A 13073-nucleotide genomic window follows, 5' to 3' on the forward strand; every position below is an offset into this window, starting at 1 on the left:
TGCTCTACAGGTGGCTCTGATGGTACTTGTTGAGTTGGCATAGATCGAGATTTGGATTTGTCACTCCGATTATCGGAGAGGTATCTTTGGGCCCTCTCAGTAATGCACATCACTATAAGCCTTGCAAGCAATGTAACTAATGAGTTAGTTGCGGGATGATGCATTATGGAATGAGTAAAGAGACTTGCCGGTAACGAGATTGAACTAGGTATTGAGATACCGACGATCGAATCTCGGGCAAGTAATATACCGATGACAAAAGGAACAATGTATGTTGTTATGCGGTTTGACCGATAAAGATCTTCGTAGAATATGTAGGAGCCAATATGAGCATCCAGGTTCCGCTATTGGTTATTGACCGGAGACGAGTCTCGGTCATGTCTACATAGTTCTCGAACCCGTAGGGTCCACACTCTTAACATTCAGTGATGAACGGTAATATGAGTTTATGTGTTTTGATGTACCGAAGGTAGTTCGGAGTCCCGGATATGATCACAGACATGTCAAGGAGATTCGAAATGGTTGAGACATAAAGATTGATATATTGGATGACTATGTTTGAACTTCGGAAGGGTTCCGGGCAAGTTCGGACAAATACCGGAGTACCGGGGGGTTACCGAAACCCCCTGGGGAGTGTAATGGGCCTATTGGGCCTTAGTGGAGAAGAGGAGGGGCAGCCAGGGCAGGCTGCGCGCCCCCTCCCCTCTAGTCTGAATTGGACAAGGAGGGTGGCGGCGCCCCCCTTTCCTTCCCCCTCTCTCCTCCTTCCCTCTCTCCCACTCCTACTCTTGGAAGGGTAGAAGTCCTACTCCCGGTGGGAGTAGGACTCCCCTTGGGGCGCGCCTAGGAGGGCCGGCCCCTCCCCCTCCTCCACTCCTTTATATACAGGGGAGGGAGGCACCCCAAAGACACAAGTTGATCATTGATCGTTTAGCCGTGTGTGGTGCCCTCTCCACCATAATCCACCTTGGTTATATCGTAGCGGTGCTTAGGCGAAGCCCTATTCCGGTAGCATCATCATGACTGTCATCACACCATTGTGCTGACGGAACTCTCCCTTGAAGCTCTACTGGATCATGAGTTCGCGGGATGTCACCGAGCTGAACGTGTGCAGATCACGGAGGTGTCGTACCTTTGGTGCTAGATCGGTCGATCATGAAGACGTACGACTACATCAACCATGTTGTCATAACGCTTCCGCTTACGCTCTACGAGGGTACGTAGATGATACTCTCCCCTCTCGTTGCTATGCATCATCATGATCTTGCGTGTGTGTAGGATATTTTTTGAAATTACTGCGTTCCCCAACAGTGGCATCGAGCCAGGTTTATGTGTAGATGTTATATGCACGAGTAGAACACAAAGGAGTTGTGGGCATGGGTATATACATATTGCTTGCCGTCACTAGTTGATTCTTGATATGGCGGTATTGTTGGATGAAGCGGCCTAGACCGACATTACGTGTACGCTTACATGAGACTGGTTCTACCGACGTGCTTCGCACACATGTGCCTGGTGGGTGTCAGTTTCTCCAACTTTAGTTGAATCAGATTCAATGAAAAGGGTTCTTTGTGAAGATCAAAGGGCCAGTTCTTTTGGTGGCTTAAAAAATTAGTTGCCTCCTTCCCAGCTTTTTCCATAAGCCACCTTCCTCATTCATCGGGGCTTCTGGACTAGTTATGGGACAACTAATATAGAAGCCTCAACAAATTATGGAAGCGGCTTATTTTTTAAGCTGGGAAGAGGCAGCTTATTTTTTAAGCCGCCCAAAAGAACTGGCCTAAAAAGCAATCACTATACCGGGTTGTGGTTTTTTGATGCGTAGGTAAGAACGGTTCTTGCTTAGCCCGTAGCAGCCACGTAAAACTTGCAACAACAAAGTAGAGGACGTATAACTTGTTTTTGCAGGGCATGTTGTGATGTGATATAGTCAAGACATGATGCTAAATTTTATTGTATGAGATGATCATGTTTTGTAACATAGTTATCAGCAACTAGCAGGAGCCATATGGTTGTTGCTTTATTGTATGAAATGCAATCGCCATGTAATTGCTTTACTTTATCAATAAGCGGTAGCGATAGTCGTGAAGGCAATAGTTGGCGAGACGACAATGATGCTTCGATAGAGATCAAGGTGTCAAGCCGGTGATGATGGTGATCATGATGGTGCTTTGGAGATGGAGATCACAGGCACAAGATGATGATGGCCATATCATATCACTTATATTGGTTGCATGTGATGTTTATCCTTTATGCATCTTATTTTGCTTAGTTCGACGGTAGCATTATAAGATGATCTCCCACTAAATTTCAAGGTATAAGTGTTCTCCCTGAGTATGCACCGTTGCTACAGTTCGTCGTGCCGAGACACCACGTGATGATCGGGTGTGATAAGTTCTACGTTCACATACAACGGGTGCAAGCCAGTATTGCACAAGCAGAATACTCGGGTTAAACTTGACGAGCCTAGCATATGCAGATATAGCCTCGGAACACAGAGATCGAAAGGTCGAGCGTGAATCATATAGTAGATATGATCAACATAGTGATGTTCACCATTGAAAACTACTCCATCTCACGTGATGATCGGACATGGTTTAGTTGATATCACTACAAAAAATACAATTCCGTGATGATACGTGTTTGTCACAGTAGGTCGCGTTTTCTGTCATGCATGTACATCCATGACAAATTTATGACAGAATCAAGATAGTCATACCTGTGCTGTCGTAGAAGTGTTCCATGATATTGCCAAAATTATCATCACGGAAGTTTCTTTCCATGACGATAAATCACGCATCACAGAAGTGCTTTCATCAAGGGTGACCGACATGTGGCATCCACCGTAACGGAACGCCGTTAAGCTATCTGGTCAGATTTTGGATCCGATAACCCGTTAACAGCCACGACCAATGCCGATTTTCCACGTGTAAAATTCTCATTGGCTGACTGATCCACGCGTCAGCTCTGCGTTGGAACAGGTGTCACTCATCCAACGGTCGAGATGGGCCTATGATATGTTGACACGTGGACCGGCCCAAAAGTGGCCCACAAAGTTTAAATGGGCCGGCCCAACCGAAGGCCCATAAGATTTAGCGGACCATAATGGGCCAGCCCAGCTAAAGGCCCACAAAATTTAGCGGACCATAATGGGCCAACCCAACTAAAGGCCCACACGATTTTGCAGACCATAATGGGCCGGCCCAATTAAAGGCCCACAAGATTTTGCGTACCACAATGGGCCGGCCCAGCTAAAGGCCCACAAGATTCTGAAGACCATAATGGGATGGCCCAACTAAAGGCCCAACATTCTCTGTTAAATCGGCCCGTCAACGGCCTGTCCTAAACTTGTCATCAACGCGGCCCATGGTCACTTCTGGCCCGTTAACAGTCCGCTAAGTAATTGGGCCGAATTACGGCCCGGTGTATTTCCGACCTGTTAAAGGTCCGGTTTCATTTGGGCCCATTTACAGGCCATCAAAACTTTTGGCCCATAAATGACCGTGAAGGATTTGGGTCATATTCGGCCATGTCTGACATTCGGCCTGTTAGAGGCCCACTATAGCTTTGGGCCACTTTCGGCCTGTTGTCATTTTCGGCCTGTTAACGCCGGACGTAAACCATGGGCCATATGTGGCCCAATGTCATATCAGGCCCATTAACGACCCATATAAAAATGATGATAATCTAGCCCGACCGAAGTTCCGGCCTGTTAAAGGCCCGTGTATTAGGTCGGCGCATTTACGGCCCGTCCGAATTTCGGCCTGTCAAAGATCCGTATCGTAAATGGGCCACCATTTCGGCCTGCTAAGTCCAGTGGGTTATTTGGCACAATCAGGGCCCAATCTCACTTTCGGTCTATTAAAGGCCCATGTTTTTTATGGGCTCGAGATATTTACACCTGTAAACGGCCTATTTTTACTGAGGGCCCAAATTATGTTTAGGCCTGTTAAAGGCCCACTATGGGCACATGCCTACCAGAAAAATATGAAAGCTTATGCTGATTTAGGCTTAGATATTTTTAGTGGGCTACATGCCAATTTCGGCCCGTAATCGTTTTTAGCCCAATTGGAATGGGCCCGACGAATGTTGGCATGCTGGGCTACTATGAAGCTTTCGGCCGAATACATTACTAAGATAAACTTACACTATACAAAAATAGCGTCGTAATTACTGCAGCCTAAGGTAGCATCATAAATGTTTTATCACAACAAAATAAATTCCAACCATACAACAAAAGGCCTGTTGGCATAGAGTTTACAGTCCTTCCAGATAAAAGCACCATCAGATGTATAGAAGCACAGATCATTTGACCTGAGTGCTAATGTTTCAGGCTGTAGAATCTGATGGAGCAGCACGATCTCCACCTTTTTTTCGCCATTGCTCTTGAACAACAAAGCGAATGTCTGATAGTCTGGTTTCAAAACCATTCATATCTTGACGACATTTCTCAACCACTATTCTTGTTTCCGAAACAACGTCCATTAGGGATTGGACTTGTGTCTGGAGCACAGATATATCACTCTGTCTAGCAGGAAGATTTTGTTCAGTAGGCGATTTGGACGAGGTTACCTTGACAACCAACCTAGAATTACGCAGGAAGGTGCTTTTTGCACTGTTAGTGGAGAGATACTGACACACTGCAGCAAGAGGTGACATTGTGCCTATAGTAGCCTTGTCACCTTCAGGTGGTTGTGGCTGTTCAATCATTTGTTCCATAGCTTCCTGAAAGTTTGAACTTGTAGATTAGTGTACCAGATAAGTTACTAATGAGACAAAAACAAACTGTAGCGACCTGACCCGAATGGATCACGTCTACCGTGCTACGATGTCATCCCTGGATCAGTAATGCTGACACCACACAGTACATCGAGGATTTATAGCAGAGTTGCAATCACACTCTTATTACATCGATGGCTCAAAAAGAACTTATTACAATAATCATGGCTTAAGGCCATCTAATAACAATAACAGCGGAAGACTTGGAAGATAAGTGAGTCCATCAACTCCAACGGCATCACTGATTATAGAACCACGACCTAAAACGGCACCTTAATCGTCGTCTGAAAAGTCTGCAACATGAAAAGTTGCAGCCCGGAAACGGGTCAGCACATGGAATATGCTGGCAATGTAACACATAGAGAGAGGTAATGAGTATTGACTATACTACATGCATATTTGGCTGGTGGAAAAAGCTCTATGGTTACAATTTTGCATAAAGCCAGTTTTTCCCTACTGCAAAGGAATAAATTTGTTTAACTATCATGGTGGTTGTTAAACATTGAGAATGGTTGACAGCATCCTCAATCCCAATTAAAAGTACTCATTAAAAACCCAACAATATTAATTAGAGTAACATGTTGAGATTCACATGATATTCAAGTACTAGATACTCAAGATGTCCATAACTGGGGACACGGCTAATCATGATTAGTTTGTACACTCTGCAGAGGTTTGCGCACTTTTCCCCACAAGACTCGATCGCCTCCGTTTGGTTTCTCGCACTACATGGTGTTTGAGAAAGGGATGACCGAGACACAGTCTTTCAGAAGCGCTAGCACCTTACATGTGGGTAGACCTGTACACCTACATCCCCTACATCTGCTAGCCTACCCGTAAGAGTTCGCACAACTTACTCCACTATGCCAGAGCCCATAATGGCTTGTGGCTGCACACGTAAGTTACTAGTATGAATTATCTTATGATCCCTTTGAGCCTGGGTGGCGGTCCAGAACAAAACAGGCAAGTCCTGATAGACATCAGGTGCCTCAATCCACCCAGATGTGTATTTAAGTTGCCACCTTAGATAAACCATTAATTAACAACACTCACATCAGTCATGGATGTTCACTCACCCAATCCACGTCTACTAGCATAGCATGGCATAATAAGCAACGTAGAAGTAACTCCCAAGGGTTTGATAATAAAACAGGTAATAGGTACTACCTCAATCTACTTCCCATCCCACAATTTATTTTAGATCCTAATCATGCAAGTGGTAGAGGATTGATCTAATGCATAAAAAGTGGGTAATAAGGGATATGATCAAATGTTACTTGCCTTGCTGACGATCCGCGAAACCTAGAGACTCGAAGTAACAAGCGGCGCACTCCGGGTGATCTATCGCAGACAAACAACAAGCATACAATAAGTACTCATCTAATGCAGAGGTAAATCTCGAATAGAAGATCTAACCAGAAAGTTCAACTTAAGAACCCTGGTTGCAAAAGAATCGAATCAAAAATAGCAACAAAAGTCAAACGACGAAAGATAACAACTCGGTTCTAGCAAGTTGAAACTAAGTCAAATTTTACAGTAGCAAAACTTTGTTTAAGTTGATTAGTCGGAACGACGGTTTCGAAACGAAACTCCAGGCGCTTGAATCGCCTGATTCCGATAAACCAGTGGAAAGATAGACTAGAAAGAAGATCGGATCTGAAATCACGATCGGAAGAATCGCGGAATAAATCCGACGAGAAAAGAGAACGACGAACGGTTAAATGAACAGACGTTCATTAACCGAGGCGATCCGGTGATCACATTCGTTAAGATGAACGGTCCGGCGAATGCTCGCTAAACAAAACCGGAAAGAAAAACCGGCGAGAAAAACCGATCTAGGGTTTCGGAAAGAAAACCGAAACGAAAAACCGATCTAGAAAACCGGAATGGAAAACCGGAACGATTACGAAAAACCGAACCGAGGAAAAGAAAAGGTGACGTGGCGCGGCTAGTACCTCGAAGAATGAGGGGCTCCGGCGGCGGCGGCGTTGGGTGGCGGCGGCGGTGAGGGGCGGCGGCGGCGTAGGGCGACGGCGCTTGGTGGGGCGGCGGCGTAGGTGGTGGTGAGGAGAGGAGAGGAGGGGTTTGGTTTGATGGTTTAGAGGGGGGGGGGTGCTTGGGTATTTATATTGGGGAGGGGGGGTTTTGCTTGGATGAGGGGGCAAGGAATTAGATTAGGATTAGGAAACAAGAGGAATAGATCTAGGAATAGATACGGAATAAACGAAGTAGGAAAAAAAGAGTCCTACTAGGACTAGGCAAAAGAAGCGGCGGCGGCTCCCTGGCTTGGCGCGCGCGCTAGCCTTGGCCTCGTGGCCTTGGCCGGCCGGCGGCTAGTGGCTTGGGCCTTTGGCCCAAAGGCGCTGCAGTTTTTTAAACGGTTTCGCGCGCAGAAAAAAAAATCTATACGAACTCCAAAATTAATAAAGTAAACTTTCCCCGACTCCTAAAAATGAGTCGAACAAAATGAACTTTACTCGGGGCCTAAAATGCAATTTTTTGAAAACACGCATTTTTCCCTAAGGAAAATAAACTCCGAGAAAAATCCAAAATTTGATTTATTTATTAAATCTTCATTTTTCCTAAATTTTGGGAAAGTCATATTATTCCCTCTCTTATTTTTTTATATTGGAAAAATATTTGAAGATAAAATAAATAAATCCAATGATCCTCTTTTCATAATTTTGAGAGAACTCAAATACGAAAATTTCGAAATCTCCAACTCTCTCCGAGGGTCCTTGAGTTGCGTGAAATTTCTAGGATCAACAAAATGCAAGAAAATATGACATGCATGATGATCTTATGTATAACATTCCAAATTGAAAATTTGGGATGTTACACAAACAAAGTAGGTTAAACGTTTATACATAACTTATTTTGGTGAACTACTGTAATACATTAGCATGTATTGTAGTGCCAACTACATAATAAAATCACTTTCGGAACATATGTCCATGTAGCATGCCTACTGTATTGTCTATTTCCTCACATTTGTTGACATCTTAGGATAAAGAGACATGGTTTAAAGTAGGATGAACATAGTATGACATCATTCATATCATGGGCAAACAGATATAAAACAAACAGGCTATTTTATCATTGTGTGCGCACGTGAACATAACAACTAGATTACAGATCAAGACCGAAAGAATATCCTTCATCTCTTTTAAACCATGTAAGGTGAAATGATACGTTAAGACAACTGTGAATAAAAGTGAACATACATTCGCTGCAAACCAAGTATTTAAATGAACACATCACAATACCAATCAATTCAAGGCAGGAGGAGTAAGGACTTACAACAGCGGCTTGAACTGGTGTGCTCATGCCCTTCATCTTGCTGGTGTGGCAATCCTTGAAGATTTGCACTGCATTCGATTCAGGTTCTTTTTGGTCCGCACGGGCTTTCCTCTGTATTTGGAACAAGTCAATATAGATACGATAATATGGCACAAAAAAAGAAAGAAGTAGCAGCTATTTACAAGAGCCTCACAGTGTGCAATATAGCTACGAGATCCTGTTGTCTCTTGGAATTTCACTTTAGAACAGTTGGTTTTGTTCTTCAAACAGTTAGCCTAGAAGAAGATACACTTGTAAGGCACATACATAAATACAAGTTCAATATGTGGTCTGATCAAATACATATAGCCTACCTGATACTTTGGATCAGACTAGTGTTTAACGAGGGCTGTCCGGTCTTCATCTGTAATATATTCCACTGGAGATGTTTGGGTGATTTCATTGTTAGCCTTGCCTTCAAAGTGAGATTTTCTAAGGTGGTACCGATACTGTCGCAGAGCAGACTGAAAAACATGAGTGCATGCTTGTTTAGTTGCATCATATTTCGGATCCAACTTGAACCTCATCTGTTGAAAAAAGAATGTGAGTCTTATTAGGAGGAAGCTAGAAAGTATGGGACAGAGCAAGACAATATTAGTAATTGCGATGAATAACATTACTTACGGATAAATGGTCAAGGAAGGTGTTAAACTAGGTATTGTCTTTCTCATTCCTGTACTGGATCCACGTTGGGAGGATACGTGCATCACACCTAACGGCAACCGCTGCCTCTGATACTAACTTGGCTGACTCTGTAGCATCACGTGGCCTTTTTAAACCTGCCTCAAAATAGATCTCCATTCTTTCTCCTTTAGATTTTGTTAATCTGTCAAGCATTATCCCTGATGTCTGTTTCCCCTTGCGCCGTGGTGCTAGTTCAACAATGAATATGGAAAGTGTTAGTGTACATCAAACTGTGAGAGTACATATAAAGGACCATGCAACTGCAACTTGACTCGGTCAGGTACTGTCTTGGTGTTGGTGCTCATGAGGTTCATCTGATCTTGCCAACTCCTGTTGTGTCAGCAGTGCTTCGGTAGTAGTGTTAGGTGTGAAGGCAGCTTGGGAACTGGCCAGTTCCGGAGCAAACGAACGAGTAACTGGTTGAGATGCTAGTACAGTTGAAGCGGATGTTGCAGCTGGTGGAGCAGGTGATACCGTGTTTGTAGATTTAGCCGGTGGACTTGGACCTTCTACTGCACTATAAGTACCAGCAGAATCTCGACGGTAGAACCTTTTCCGTTTCATCCGACGAGTAACAACACTCCCTACTATATTATTTTCCTTGCTCTTTTTGACTTTGCCATGTCAAGCTACACCCACAACACAAAAGTATAAAATCACTCTTCAGAACTCATTGATGCATGATACAGACAAGCAATACTTTGATGTAAGACAAACGTATGAGGATGGAATATGTAAGAAAAACAGGACGGCATGACATATTCACAGCTACGATGTGCAAACTAAGCAGAAGGATTTTCAAGAAAATAGAAGAAATGCAAGCTAGACACCATATGAAAGATGCAACCAATATTACTCTGCCAAGTTAAAAGTGTCTTGTCATAAGTGGAAATTCGAAAAATTAGAAGCAGTACAACATAGAAATCAATGCAAGATGCAACCACTATCAAACTGCCATGTTAAAAGCGTCCAATCATGAGTGACTGATGCGGGATACACAACAGCAGTACTTTGATGTAAGAACATGGTATGATAGATAGATGCAGTGTATTCTAGACACAAAAAGCCATGTCATATGCACATGTATAACGTATAAAATCAGCAGGTGCAATTTAATCAAAATAGAAGAAACACAGGCTAGACAACATATGCAACATGGAACAAATTATCACACTGTCAACTTAGAGCAAGCAGCTGCGATAGTGGAGTACGGGAGATGAACTCATCATGTAGACTTGGGACTTCAACTTCATTAGCTGTAGCAGTGGCAAATCTAGAGAGTCTCTATTTGCGTCGGTGCGGAGGACCACCAACATCCCCTAACTTACTCATTTCCTTCCTATTTTCTGATATTGCCTTATGAAGTCAAAACCACAAGAAGATGAATAAAATTAGCTCTGCATAACTGGTTGATACATGATACAGACGAACACTACTTTGATGTAAGGCAAGTGCAGGATAGGAGGATGGAATATATACAAAAAAAGACAGCGTTTCATATTCACACGTACGATAGGAGGGTGGAATATGTATGAAAAAACAGTAAGCGGAAGGCATTTCAACAAAATTAGAAGAAATGAAAGCTAGGCACCATATGAACATGCAACCAATATCACTCTATTAGGTAAAAAGTGTCTCGTCGTAAGTGCCATTTCAAGAAATTAGAAGCAGTACAAGCTAGAAGACAATGCAAGATGCAACCTACATCACAGTCCCAAGTTAAATGTGTCTTATGGGTAAGTGATCATTGCAGGTATAAGTTGTAAGCTACGCAGATGCAATTCAACATAATCAGAAGCAATACAAACTAGACATCATACGGAAAACGCAACCACGTATAACAGTTCCAAGTAAGCAAGCACCTGTGATGGTGGAGTAGGGGAGATGTGCTCATCATGTACATGTATGTTCTAGAAACAGGAACATGTGTCATATTCACAGGCATTATGTGTAAAGTAAGCAGATGCAATTCAAGTTAGAAGCAATACAAGCTAGACATCATACGCAACATGCAACCACATATAATAGTGCCAAGTTAGAGCAAGCACCTATGATGGTGGAGTAGGGGAGATGTGCTCATCATCTACACATCTACCTTGATTGTCTAGCCTTGCGTTGTCTTGCGAATCTTGTTGGGAGGATGGCAGAGTAGAATCTGTAGAGAACCTCCATTTCAGTTGCTCGGAAGGACCACCATCATCCAATGCCTTGCCAATTTCCTTCAGCTTTATTGATTTTGCATTGTGAGGTCATACCGACAAGAAAAAGGAATATCATTCGCTCTTCAGAACTCATTCATGCATGATACTGACGAACAATACTCTGATGAAAGGCAAAGTCATGATACGAGGATGGAATATGTATGAAAAACTAGACGGCTTGACATATTCACACCTATGATGTGGTAACTAAGCAGAAGGCACTTCAACAAATTAGAAGCACTGGAAGCTAGACACCATATGAAAGATGCAACCAACATCACTCTGCCAAGTTCAAACTGTATGGCGTTTCAACAAATTAGAAGCAGTACATGCTAGAAATCATATGCAAGACACAACCAATACCACAGTGGCGACTTAAAGGTGCCTTATCATAAGTGACTGATGCGGGATATGCAAGAATAGTAGTCTGATGTAGAAACAGGAACACATGTCATATTCACAGGCATTATGTGTAAAGTAAGCAGATGCAATTCAACAAAGTTAGAAGCAATACAAGCTAGACATCATACGCAACATGAAACCACATATAATAGTGCCAAGTTAGAGCAAGCACCTGTGATGGTGGAGTAGGGGAGATGTGCTCATCATCTACACATCTACGTTGATTGTCTAGCCTTGCGTTGTCTTGCGAATCTTGTTGGGAGGATGGCGGAGTAGAATCTGTAGAGACCCCCGTTTGAGTTGCTCCGAAGGACCACCATCATCCACTGCCTGCCAATTTCCTTCAGCTGTAATGATTTTGCATTGTGAAGTCAAACCGATAAGAAAAAGGAATAAAATTCGCTCTTCAGAACTCATTCATGCATGATACTGACGAACACTACTCGGATGAAAGGCAAACACATGATGCGAGGATGGAATATGTATGAAAAACAGGATGGTGTGACATATTCACACCTATGATGTGGTAACTAAGCAGAAGGCATTTCAACAAATTAGAAGCACTGCAAGCTAGACACCATATGAAAGATGCAACCAATATCACTCTGCCAAGTTCAAACTGTATGGCGTTTCAACAAATTAGAAGCAGTACATGCTAGAAATCATATGCAAGACACAACCAATATCACAGTGGCGACTTAAAGGTGCCTTATCATAAGTGACTGATGCGGGATATGCAAGAATAGTAGTCTGATGTAGAAACAGGAACACATGTCATATTCACAGGCATTATGTGTAAAGTAAGCAGATGCAATTCAACAAAGTTAGAAGCAATACAAGCTAGACATCATACGCAACATGCAACCACATATAATAGTGCCAAGTTAGAGCAAGCACCTGTGATGGTGGAGTAGGGGAGATGTGCTCATCATCTACACAGCTACGTTGACTGTCTAGCCTTGCGTTGTCTTGCGAATCTTGTTGGGAGGATGGCGGAGTAGAATCTGTAGAGAACCTCCGTTTCAGTTGCTCGGAAGGACCACCATCATCCAATGCCTTGCCAATTTCCTTCAGCTTTATTGATTTTGCATTGTGAGGTCATACCGACAAGAAAAAGGAATATCATTCGCTCTTCAGAACTCATTCATGCATGATACTGACGAACACTACTCTGATGAAAGGCAAAGTCATGATACGAGGATGGAATATGTACGAAAAAATGGACGGCTTGACATATTCACACCTATGATGTGGTAACTAAGCAGAAGGCACTTCAACAAATTAGAAACACTGCAAGACACCATATGGAAGGTGCAATCAATATCACTCTGCCAAGTTAAAACTGTCTCGTCATAGGTGGCGTTCATCAAACTAGAAGCAATACATGCTAGAAATCATATTCAAGACGCAAACCAATATCACACTGCCAACTTAAAGGTGTCCCATCATAAGTGACTGATGCAGGATACACAAGAAGAGTAGTTTCATGTAAGAACATGGTGTGATAGACAGATATAGTATGTACCAAAAACAGGAAAGCGTGTCATATTCACATGTATCATGTGTAAGCTAAGCAGATGCAGTTTACACTAATTAGGAGCAATACGAGCTAGACACCATATGCAACATGCAACCAGATATCACACTGCCAAGTTAGAGCAAGCACCT

The sequence above is a fragment of the Triticum aestivum genome, chromosome 3A (assembly GCF_018294505.1).
Source record: "Triticum aestivum cultivar Chinese Spring chromosome 3A, IWGSC CS RefSeq v2.1, whole genome shotgun sequence".
Classification (NCBI taxonomy): Eukaryota; Viridiplantae; Streptophyta; class Magnoliopsida; order Poales; family Poaceae; genus Triticum; species Triticum aestivum.